A 13,253-nucleotide genomic window follows, 5' to 3' on the forward strand; every position below is an offset into this window, starting at 1 on the left:
CTCGGGCGCTACGGCGCCGCCCAGAGAGCTCCCCGCCTGGCCGCGGCAACCCGGGGCTCCGCAAGCCACAGTCCAGAGGCTGCGAGTGCCCGCGCGCGTCGGCGGCTCACAAAGCGTTCCAGGCCGCGCGCGCCACGTCACGCGCCGCCTCCTCGCCGCCACGTGACGCCCACGCGGGCGTCTTTCCCACGCACTCGTCACCAGCCCGCCCAGAGTAGGTTCTGTGCTCTCTGACCTTATAAACGGTGCTGGGGAGGACGTCAGTCGGCCTTGAACCCAGGAACCACCGTAAAACCTTAGCGAGAGGAGGGAGCGAGGGTAGGAAATCCAGGAGAACCTCGTGACTCAGCCACTCAACACGACCCCCTGACCAGGGTCTCCGCGGCCACGTCGGCCGCCCCTGCGCCTGCGCAATCTCTACTAGCCCCACGAAAGGGAGACATCTGGAGACTCTAGGAAAAGAGCCGTGGATCGTGACCGCTTGTGGCCGCTGGAGGGAGCCGCAGGCGCTGTGCATCTGGGAACAAAGGCTGATCAGCAGGTCTGGAGCCCAGCCCTCATAACTACAGGACCCAGAGAATGGTCTGCCGCCTAAGGGTCTCAATAGGTTAGAACATTTGTACCAATGTCGTAGAAAACATAAGATTTCTGATGACAAGGCAATACCACTGGGCTTATAGAATGCTAAAAGGGAGAAGTCTAAGTAAACATGCTTTACTTCTCTTCAAAAGTTCTTAAAGTTAGTAAAAAGCTATAGATGGCAGATTTGAATAAGCTTGACTTTAAAAAGTCTATTTGTAGTTCCTTAAATGTTTAAATATAATTATATAACTTGTATTAAAGCAGTGGCTTGTTCCAGATGAGTTATTGCTTCCCTCAATCAAAATTAGTTAACGATAGGGGCTATTGGATGATGTGGGAGGAGGATCTGTTACTTTCAAAATTGGGAGTCATTTGGTAGTTCCCTCAAATCTCAGAAAGGTAACAGCTATCTTAAAAGAGCAAACCCTGATAGGGTGGTGTGTATCAACACAAAGATTTGAATTGATTTTTCTTTAATAACCAACCCCTACAGAAACTCCCAAAACAAACTGTAGTTGTGTACCTTCTGCCACAATTTTAGATTGACCATCAAAATGTGTAATCTCAATTAGTTGAAAAGGTTGACATTTTAAAATAAAAGTCACATAACTTTTAAATGTAGTTGATGGGTTCTAAAATATCAATTTAAAATCATCATTTTAATACTGCATGCACACAATTTTCTTTATTAGGAGAAAATTTTACTTCATACCTTGAACTCCCACTTCATTCCACTCTGTGAAATTTTATCTTAACATAATATTTCTTTATTCTTGGAACTCTTTCATTGATCATCTACTATACTTCTCTGCATAAAAATAAGTCTAATTCTAATTTTTAAAATTTCCTTTGTCCATAAAGATTAGTGCTTAAAATGGAAGTTTCTATATGTGAAGACATTATATATGGAAAACCCAAAGATTTTACTACAAAAGTACTAGAAGTAATAAATGAGTTCATCAATGTTGCAAGTTAAACATACGTAAATTAATAATATTTATATACACTGGCAATGAACATTTGAAAATGAAATTAAGAATTATATTCACAAGCTGGGCAGGGTGGCACACACCTATAATACAAGTGGCTTTGGAGGCTGAGGCAAGAAGATAACAAGTTCAAAGCCAGTCTCAGCAACTTAGCGAAACTGTGTCTCAAAAATTTAAAAGACTGTGACTCAAAAATTTAAATGTGGTTTAGTGGTTAAGTGCCACTGGTTTCAATCCCTGGTGCAAGAAAAAAAAAAAAAAAAAAGAATTCCACTCTCAATACTTCAGGAAGAATAAGGTACTTTGAAATAATTTTAGCAAAATAAGTAAACGATCTGTGCACTGAATACTATACAATATGACTGAAAGAATTTTTTAAAAAATATTTAGGTATAGATGGACTCAACACAATGTCTTTATTTTTTTATGTGGTGCTGAGGATTGAATCCTAGGGGAGCTAGGGGAGCGCTCAACCGCTGAGCCACAATCCCAGCCCTGACTGAAAGAATTTAATTGAAAAGATACTCCATGCTCTTGAATTGAAAGATTTAATATTGAGATGGTTATACTCCTTAAATAGATACACAGATTCAACATAATCCCTGTAAAAATCCCAGAAGACTTAGGTAGAAATTGGTCAACTGATTCTAAAATTCATAAAATGGAAATGCCAATGACCTAGAATAGCCAAGACAGTCTTAAAAGCAAATGGGAGGCCGTACACTTTCCAGTTTCAAAACTGACTATAAAACTGCAGTAATAAAGTCAGTGTGGTGCTAGTGTGAGTAAAGACATATGGAATACAATTGATCATTATATTAGAATTAATATCCCCCAAATATGTCCTTGCATTTATAGCCAACTAAGTTTTAACAAAGGTGACAAGAAAATCCAATGGGAAAATCTTTTAAACAAATGGGACAATCAAGGGGGGATAGTAGAGGATAGGAAAGGTAGCAGAATACAACAGTTACTAATATCGTATTATGTAAAAATGTGGATGTGTAACCGATGTGATTCTGCAATCTGTATTTGGGGTAAAAATGGGAGTTCATAACCCACTTGAATCTAATGTATGAAATATGATATGTCAAGAGCTTTGTAATGTTTTGAACAACCAATAAAAAAAAGAAGTGTAAGAGAAAAAAAAACAAATGGGACAATCAGATATTTAAGTAAACAGGTGAATTTGCACGCATATCTCATGCCATATATCAAAAAAAGATCATAGACCTAAATGTAAGAACTGAAATGATAAAACTCTTAGAAGAAAATATAACTTCCCAGATTATGAAATTAACTTCATGAACATGTTAGGCCATGATTTCTTAGATATGACCTCCAAAGCCTAAGTGATAAAAGAAAAAAAGTTTAATTGGACTTCATCAAATTACACTTTTGCTCTTGAGAAATATACTATCAGGAAAAGGAAAACACAGTTTATGAGAAAATACCTGCAAATCACTATTTTTGACTTGTATATATTAACAACATTTACAATTCAATAATTTAAAAAGTAACAATTGAAAATGAGGAAGAAGATGTATAAATGACCAAATCTTCAAAGAAGATGTATAAATGACCAAAAAAACCATAAAAAGATGACATCATTAGTCTTTAGGGAAAAGCAAATTATAACCATTATAAGATAATTTCTTACCCATTAACATGACTATAATAATAATAATAATAAAGTGACAGGTTTGGAAACAATGTTCAGAAACTGAAACCCACATACATTGCTGTTAGGAATGTAAAATGATGCAATCATTTTTTGGAAAACAATTTTTCTTTTTTTAAAAAAATTGGTGCATAGAAGTACCATATAACCTAGCAATTCCATTCTTAGGTGGAATTTTGAGAGCAAGTCTTCAATTTTCTTGATTCAAAGAATTGATTAATGCTGTTATAAAACCTCTTCTGCTGCTACTTACTTTATTTAGGTAGACAGAATTTTTTAGCTTACATTGTTAAAAATTAAAATTTGAATGGAATTGATATTGACCCCTGACCATTCTGAATCTAGAATATGTATAATACAGATAATAATACAAATACTTGTACACAAATATTCACAGCAGCATTATTTAATGTAGATCAAAAGTAAAAACAGCCCATATATTCATCAACTGAAGGATGGATTTTTTTTAAATGCAGTGTATCCATTCAATTGAATATTGTTCAGCCACAAAAATGAATAAAGTTTTGATATATGATAAACATAGCTGAACCTTAAAATCATTGTGCTCAGTGAAATAAATCAGACATGAAAGAACATATATTGTATGAGTCTTTTGTATGATTTTTTTTTTTTAAGAAGGCAAATTTGAAGAGAAAGTACCTGAGTGGTTGCTAAGGGTTAGAGTTGGTAATGGTAAATGATTATAAATGGGCAGATAGCTTTTAGGGTAGAATGTTCTAAAATTAGATTGTAATGATGGATATTTACCTCAGTAAATATAAAACAATTTATTGAATAGAATATTCAAAAATGAGTGAAATTTATAATATGTAAATTATAACTAAAGCAGTTTTAAAGATGTATCCTATATTGAATGATTATTATTTGTATTACATATGTTCTAAATTTGGGTAAATACTTTTTGTATAAGCATCCTACAACTAGAATAGTATCATAAAAATTCAATCAACAATGTGATCTGACAGCGTTTTTAGAAAAACAGAAGTGAACTTAGTTAGCTACAGCTTAATTGGCCATCCAGTTCATTACAGCTTAACTAGTTGTTTGCAGCCTAATTAGTTAATTGGCTACAGGGGCTTCTGCAACCAACTAAAGCTGTTACTGTGATTAAACTCTAGGGCAGACGCTCAATTCAAATCCTTGTTCTCCCATAAATTTTATTTAATAGCAAAGAGTCAAAAAAAAAAAAGGTATCATGATATTTTTCAATCACCTAAGTAATATAAGAATTATGGGGTTTTTTTGGATTTTGTGGTGTCTGTAGTATATCAGCTTTTTAAAATTTGTAATTTTTTATTCACTTTTTCCCTAATTTTGTGTTTTTAGAATAAAACAACAACAACTAATTCTGTATTCTTTTCATTTGTCCTTTATTGTCTATGTCTTGGAGGCTCATCTTAACTCCAGATGGCTTGCCAAAGGGATTTTCCTAAATACCAAATAACTGTGTGGAGTGTATCCACCATACAACTTGGATCTGCTTATGCTGAAACAGTGCTTGAGATTAGCAGAAAATAATAGCTTATATTTGAAAATAATTTTTAACATTTAATACATCTTACTGATGTATTAAATGTTACTAATCAGGCCAACAAGAATCAGCACTTTTACTCAGTCACAAGGAAATAAGATGTCTGAAACTGCCAACCCATCTCCCCTCTACCTCCTAAGAACACACTCTGACCTATGACCTAGCAATGAGGTTTCTAGATGAGGTATGCCAGCTAGCCCTTACACAAGCACAGCTATTTCATTCATGACCTCTCTCCATTTTATACTTATGTAAGCATACAGCTGACACTGACATTTTTCTACTGGGCCACTATATGTTTCTCTGTAAATACCAAGTCTTTGTGCTTTAAGCCATCTGGACAACCCAAGTGTACCCAGCTAAAAGCATTTCAAAGACAAGGACTTTCCATTATCTTTCCATCTGTATATATGTTGTTCCAGTTAGCATGTTTTAAGGAGCTTTGACTTGATCATTTCTACTTGAGCATTCCAGGCTAAGAATAATTGGTTATGGACCAGCTGGTGAATACTTAACTTTTGTTCTTGTCAGTCTCTTCTAAAAAGTAATGTCTTTGTGCCAAAAATGGTATTATGTGTCTGAAGTCCCAGATACTTGGGAGACAGAGGCAAAAAGATCATTTTAGCACAGAAATTCTAGGCTAGCCTGGGCAACATAGCAAGACCCTGTTTCAAACACAAATAAATAAGCATTCTTTAATAATAATGAAGAATTTAAAGAGGTAGGTGAAGTTTTCAAACAAAAATTATCATTATTCATATACTCCCTGCATGCCACAATATTTCTGATTTAGTAATGTCCTAACAAAATATTCCTCTTTTCTAAGGTCTTACCTGAAACATTGTGTCTACATGGGGAAAGACAAAAGTTCTAAGCTTGGTTTATGGTGGTTTGGAAGAGGCTTCCACCAAATAGAATTTTGAGTTGTTCTTTTATTTGACACTCTTGAGGTTTTTATATCCTGGATAATGCACTAAAGTGTGATTTAGGAAGGTAGAAGTGTGCATTTCTTGGGAAAAGAGAGAGAAATTTTAATGTGAAAGACGTAGAAAAAGACATGCTAGGAAGTACCCCGAAAAACTTTAAGGATGTAGATATTGATTATCTTAAACCTTCTGTATTCTTGTAAAATTTCTGTATACCTTCAGCAGTATTCATAATCCAGATAAAAATATTGTATGAATCATGTATCTATAGCTGAGCACCCCTGACTTTGGAATCCTAGTACCTGAGTTCAAATTTACCTCATCTCACTATAGCAAATACTTAATATGACTATGAACCTGTTTTCTCATTTATAAGACAAAGCTGTGATAACTGGACCAATTTCTTAGGGTTGTATGAATTAACTGAAATAACTCTTCTAAAGTTGGCTCTCAAATGTTCATAAGATATATAGATATAATTTTTTTTTGTACTAGAGATTGAACCCAGGGGTAATCTACCACTGAGCTACATCCTCAACTGTTTTTCATTTTTATTTGGAGACAGTGTCTTGGTAAGCTGCTGAGGCTGGCTTTGAACTTTCAATCCTCCTGCCTCAGCCTCCTGAGTTGCTGGAATTATACACATGCACCACCGTACTCGGTCATAATGATATTTGATATTCTCTCTTTGCTAAAATTCTTTAATGATCAGCAAAGAGTGGTTTTGTTAGATCTGAGTAATTTTTTCCATCTAACTTTGTCTTCCATAAATTGATGAAGTTATTTTTTCCTTAATTACAAATGTACTTCACAGTATAGAAAAGAGTAAATATAAATACAATCTTAACTGTCTCACAGTGCCACCCACAAAAACAATAATATATGGCATTATTTTGATTACATAAGTATGCTTAGAAGAAAAGTCTACGTATTAGTGGGCCTTAGGAGTGATATATGCCTATTTAGGTATGTAAGTATGTAACATCCATTGTGAGTACAACTCATGAATGATTATGCAAAAAAAAAGTTTGTAAAAAAATGGTTTTATAGAAGCCTGCAATTTAGTTTGATGAATTTTATTAAAAAAATTTATCAAAAATTGTACTATATTCATTTTCAGATTATCTAGTTACTTTTATCCACATGCTAAATATATATATATATTCTCTTCATTTATTATATGGTATTGTCGACCAGATATAGAAAAACCATTAAATGACATTTAATGTTACATGACATTAATATGAGAAATGTCCAAATTACTTTAGCCATGAATTGAGCTAGGTGTCAGGGCATCCATCTCATGAACTGATGATCTAGGTTATCATGGTGCTGTCACCTAATTGTTCCGAGATCATGTTGAAATCGAGAGAGACTCAGTGAAATAAAACTCCTAGTGAGCACATTATTTTGAGGGCTAATGTGATAATAATGTTTCAAGAGTCCAACATGAGGTTAGGTCATCAATCTATGAGATCATTGCATTTTCTCTTCCTTTAAATCCCTTGTTATATGACAAGCATGAATTTGACAAAAGATCAATGACTGTGATATTTTTAGAACAGCATAATTTCTCCCTTGCAGACCAAATACAGTGGCTGATAGACAAACGTAGCATTTTTAAAAACTGAATCCTTAGTATAAAAGAGAATCTTTTAATACAGAATTGAAGATACATAAGCAGGCTTTGAAGGTTTCCTATTTCCACATAAAGTATTCAGTCTTCAGCAAGTACACCCACTTTTAAAAAAATCTCTTGGTTAAAGTGTTAGAAGCAATTCGGGTGATATTTCTTACTATTCTGGATTTGGTTTTGCTCTAGTCTGATTGTACTTTTTATGTTTTAAAGAAGCTAATGGATTATTCAGTAAACTATCTTATTTTCTATTTACATTAGGATGGTGGGATGGAATTTAACACCAGACATCAAATTCTTCTCATGGTAATTACATGGCTTTAGGAATGGCTTTAGATGGTAAGCCATCTAGAATTAAGATGAGTCTCCAAGGCTCTGATAGGAGACAAATGAATGAAAGAATATGGCATTTTGTAATATTGTCACTACATTAGAAATGAGCAGAGATCTACACTGGTGGAGTAGGGAATGAGGAGCAGTAAAAAGTGAGGAGAGAGAAGCTAAACAATATGGTGGATTGACAAAGGACTCAGAAGGACAGAGTTTTGAATGTCATATTTGAGGTTGTTTATGCTATCATGATATAAGAAGCCTAAATTTCCAGTTTGCCAAAAAAAGGTTGTTTCTATTTTGTTTTGTTTTAACTCTAAATATAGAAAAGAGGCTTCAACATCCATTTTGTTAACATAGTACAGAAGAAGACAAATATATACAGAGCAAGACAAAGAATGATGTTGAAAGAATCTATGAACTGAACAAAATTAGGAAAAGCAAATGATCAGAACCCAGAGGTACCCTTGAGACTATAAGTCTGTTGGGAACTTTTGGATATTTTAAAGAGGGTATTGAATCTTTTACTAGAGGTGTAGAATCCAGGCTCAAAGCAAATGCAATGCCCTCTGATCAAAGACCCAACAACATACCTGAAGTTTGAAAAACTCATGTTTATTAGTCATTGAAGCAAGGTAAAACACACAGCAGTGGAGCTGTGAGACATTTCATTAAGAAGTTGTTGGGAAGGACTTATGGGACTTGGGCCTGTGTTAATTGATTTTGGGAGTGGGTTTATGGAAGAAGGACTTTGCTCTAAATTGGGTGCTGTCAGGAAGTAGAGATAATTATACAATTGAGGCTCTTAATAAATCTCATCTATAAGGAGAGAGGACTAAAACACTAAAACTGTCAGTAAGAAGTCATTCATATTAGCCAGGATAGGGGAATGTTTGGCTGTTTTTGTACATGGTACAACATTTATGCTCCCTGTTCAGACACCATTTTAGAGTGGTTGTGTTTTTGTCTTAATCCTTCATAGTCACAGAGGAGCTTTGTCTGATGTGCACGTTCTATTCAGCTGTTATGTTCAATAGGATAACCCCAAAGCCTAGCTTTAAATAACAGGCCAGCCCCCGGCAATGCCAAAACCTGGTCAATAGTATGAGGCCTGCTCTCAGATGTCACAGGGTACTGTTTTTCTTTCTCACAGATTTTATCTAGATTTTATGAAGTGGAATGAGTTTAGATGATATCTGGGTTACATAGTTTCAGCAGGTTGAAGCGCTGGTTGACTACAGTCTATTCTTCCCCTTTGAATCATGCCATTAAAAGAAAAACTGAACTGTGTCATGTTTTAATCTGCCAATTAGTTGACCAAAGACATCTATTTGATGTCCTTTGAAGGTAGAAAAGTATAGCAAAAGAAGCATAAAGAAGGTTTTTCTTTATTATAAGATTCTGACCGTGCCCATGACTGCCTTAAAACAATAATCTTTCTGTGCAGGTCAAGGTTAACAACTGAATAGACCTAAACTGCTCAGACCCTGCTCAGCTCATGAGAAGCCTGTCTCCAGGATTGGCCATTGGCCAGCTCCTGGGAAATGAGCTCTGACCCTTGGAATAGTCTCTCTGATAAGAGAGCTTTGTGTGCCTTATGCCTGAGGCCTTGGGCCATGCAGTACCAATTTTATCAGATAATTTATGTTAAAAGGTGATCTATGGAGGACACCTGTTTTGCTCTCAGGTTCTAGAGTCTGAGTTGCTCAGTCAATCATAACAGGCAATGTAGGCCTACATGACTGACTCCCAGTAAAATCCCTGAACATCAAGGCCCAGTTAGTTGACCTTCCCTGGTTAGCAACCCTTCACACATCTTGTCTAGAAAAGCTAATCACTTTGGGAAAGGATTCCTTGGATTTGCATTTGGATTCTGTGTACTTTGCCCCCCACACCATTTCCTGCTGCTAATGTTAATTTGTATTCTTTTGTTTAATAAACTGTGACTGTGAGTATAATAGTTTTTCTAAGTCCTGGGAATCCTCCTATTGAATCACCCAGCCTGAGTGTGGTCTGGGAAGGCCCTGACTCACTCCTTCACTGTGTGTGTGTGGGGGGGGTGGGGGGCGGTGTGTGGGTGTCCCCTTTACTGCCAGTTCTAGTCAATGTGGATTTATTTTTTTTACATCCTCTTTGTTCATAATAAAATAATTTTCTGTTTCAATCTTCTTTAAATAATAACTAAAGGAGTAACTGGAGCTAAGGATAGAAAATGGAGGTAAAGAGAAAGAGGACAAAGTCAAAGAAGACATATTTCCAATAAACCATCTTGAGAGAAATTAAGTCTGCTTTTTAGGATTGTATCCATTCAGTCATTCAAATGATATTTATTAAGAACCTGCTGTGTATCAAACTTTTGCTCTATAATGGAATTAAAATGGCTTTTAGAACAGAACTGGGTATGTGGGTTCCCAACACATGCTTTGTATAAAGTTATCATGGCAGAGTGAACTCCACATCACAGGAGCCTTGAGGACATGCCAACTTCAAGCTCTAACACAGATTCTCAGAGTTGTTTATGCTCTGGGGTATGGTGGGTTTGGATCACCATTATCCTCCTTGATAGGGGGCAGAGTGTGGACACTCCTGCTCTTACCCCAATAGTTTTATTCTTGGGAATATCTATGGTCCTCATTTGGGACCTGCTTCCTGAGAAGGTAGGTGCATGAATGGAAGTTTTGCTATCCAGGCTCCTTGCACAGTGATAGATATCACCACCAGGAGACCTGAGGGAGCAAAAATTAGATCTGACAAGTGAGATTTCTTTGCTGGTACAAGGTGAGTTGATGAAAACTGAGTAGTTTTCTCAGAAGAATGTGCAGGAGTGGCCAACTTATAGAAAGGCCTTGAGACCCTGGTGGGGATTCTACTGAGACAGAGGAATCAGAGGAAGTGTCCCACTCTATATGTGTGGCTTTGCAGTGAGTCATACCACAGATCTTCTGCTTAAACACTGCTTTTATTTTTTTAATAGAAGGATTTTATAAGTGGAATGTGAAAGAACCCCTTGATAAAACAATGTGGTTAGATTTTCTGCATTATTAGAATAGGATTATATTTATGTAGTCTATATATACTTATAAAAGCTTTCCAAGTCCTTATAATTTCTGATTACAAGAACAAAGAAAAAGCTGTATGCAATGGCTCATTCCTGAAATCCCAGCATCTTGGGAGGCTGAGGCAGGAGGATCACAAGTTCATAGCCAGCCTCAGCAATTTAGCAAGGTCCTGTCTCAAAATAAAACAACAACAACAACAAAGAGGAGAGAATATCTTTACTGCTGGTTAGCTATAACACCAAACACTACCTCCTTCTCATTCTTGTGTAGCTAATTTACTGGGGCGGCCAAGAAGAAATATATGTGAAGAAGTGAAAGATTGCTGATAAAATCCACTGCATAACACAAATTCATAATTGGACATCCTTGATTATCTGGGGGACCAAGGTGGTCGGGGGAGGGTTCTTATTCCAGAACATCTAGTGCTTTTCTGGCAATATGCAGGCAGTTTAATGGAAAGATCTAGATGCAGAAATTCCATCACCAGGACTGTCTATTCTTGGGGCTGGCCCATCTGAGCCTGATTGCTCAAATAAAATGTTAGAGATGATGACCAGAAACCCAGCACTCAACAAGTGCATCAGCTCAAAGAGTTCATAGGTAAAGATACTGTTCTTAGAAAAAAGAAAACCTACTATTTTATAAGACTTGGTTAAAAAATACTTAAAGGGTTGCATCTTTTTTTTAATTCTTTTTTTTTAATTTTTATTGTTGGTTGCTCAAAACATTACATAGTTCTTGATATATCATATTTCATACTTTGATTCAAGTGGGTTATGAACTCCATTTTACCCCATATACAGATTGCAGAATCACATCAGTTACACATCCATTGATTTACATATTGCCATACTAGTGTCTGTTGTATTCTGCTGCCTTTCCTATCCTGTACTATCCCCCCTCCCCTTCCCTCCCCTCCCCTCTTCTCTCTCTACCCCCTCTACTGTAATTCATTTCTCCCCCTTGTATTATTTTTCCCTTTCCCCTCACTTCCTCTTGTATGTAATTTTGTATAACCCTGAGGGTCTCCTTCCATTTCCATGCAATTTCCCTTCTCTCTCCCTTTCCCTCCCACCTCTCATCCCTGTTTAATGTTAATCTTCTTCTCATGTCCCTACTCTGTTCTTAGTTACTCTCCTTATATCAAAGAAGACATTTGGCATTTGTTTTTTAGGGATTGGCTAGCTTCACTTAGCATAATCTGCTCTAATGAAAGGGTTGCATCTTTACAGTAAAAAAATTCAAATGATTATTCCCAGAAATTCTTTTTTATTAAATCATATTCCTGAACAGTCTGCATTTCTCAGTCTTTTTTTGCATGTTTGAGTTTCTAATTGCTAGTGGTTTTTTGTTTTGTTTTTTTTTTTTTAAATAAAATTCTAGCCAGGTATAGTGGTCCATACCCGTAAACCCTACTACGTGGGAGGCTAAAGGAAGAGGATCAGCAGATTGAGGCCAGCCTGGGCAATTCAGGGAGGTCCTGTCTCAAACATAATTAAAATAAAATAAAATGAGTTGGAGTTGTAGCTCACCCCTGGATTCAATCCATAGTACCTCAAAAAAAAAGTTATTTTTCCTAGAGCAATAAAAACTTAAAAACATGTATCTCTATTGCAGCTATTATGAATATAAACAACAATAAGTGGCGAGGATGTGGGGAAAAAGGCACAGTCAAACATTGTTGATGGGACTACAAATTGATGCAGTCAATATGGAAAGCAGTATGGAAATTCCTTGGAAAGTTGGGAATGAAACCACCATTTGACCCAGCTATCTCTCTCCTCCATCTATACCCAAAGGACTTAAAAACAGCATACAATAGGGACACAGCCACATCAATGTTTATAGCAGCACAATTCACAATAGCTAAATTGTGGAACCAACCTAGATGTCCTTCAGTAGATGAATGGATTAAAAAATGTGGCATTTATACACAATGGAATATTACTCAGCAATAAAATAGAATAAAATCATGGCATTTACAGGTAAATGGATGGAGTTGGAGGAGATAATGTTAAGTGAAGTTAGCCAATCTCCAAAAAACCAAATGCCAAATGTTTTCTCTGATATAAGGAGGCTGATTCATGAGTATGAAGGGGAAGCATGGGGAAGAATAGACGAACTCTGGATAGGGCAGAGGAGTGGGAAGGGAAGGGAGGGAGCATGGGGTTAGAAATGATGGTGGAATGTGATGGTCATCATTATCCAAAGTACATGTATGAAGACACAAATTGGTGTGAATATACTTTGTACACAAGCAAGCAAACAAAAAAATCTTGTATCTTTTTAACACTGCTACAAAGATTTATTGCCATGAGGGTGAGAAATCAAACTGGCATTTACATTTTTTTTTTCCTCAATAGCTTCATTTGGCTTGAATAATTGGTATTGCTCTTACCAACTAAAAGAAGATATGACTATTTTAGAATTTTAAATTTAGGATAGAAGTAGGTATTGAGAATTTTGTTTTTTTTTAATTTAAATTTAATTTATTTTAA

At 36.1% G+C, this 13,253-nt stretch overlaps 1 protein-coding gene across 3 annotated transcripts in view; it reads right to left on the minus strand.

Moving 5' to 3' along the window:
• Positions 1 to 13,253, minus strand: part of Spart (spartin) — a 61,079-nt gene that overhangs the window by 37,864 nt on the left and 9,962 nt on the right. Inside the window, exon 1 of one of the 3 annotated variants that reach the window (XM_015484210.2) lies at positions 236 to 462. The exons of 1 other annotated variant lie outside the window; for it this stretch is intronic. The gene's annotated coding sequence lies outside the window, so the exon portion shown is untranslated. Of the gene's footprint in view, positions 1 to 235; positions 466 to 13,253 lie in introns of those variants that run through there. One more of the 3 variants, XM_048800844.1, reaches the window with a different exon arrangement.

This window comes from Marmota marmota, unplaced genomic scaffold (genome assembly GCF_001458135.2).
Source record: "Marmota marmota marmota unplaced genomic scaffold, marMar, whole genome shotgun sequence".
In the NCBI taxonomy this organism is placed as follows: Eukaryota; Metazoa; Chordata; class Mammalia; order Rodentia; family Sciuridae; genus Marmota; species Marmota marmota.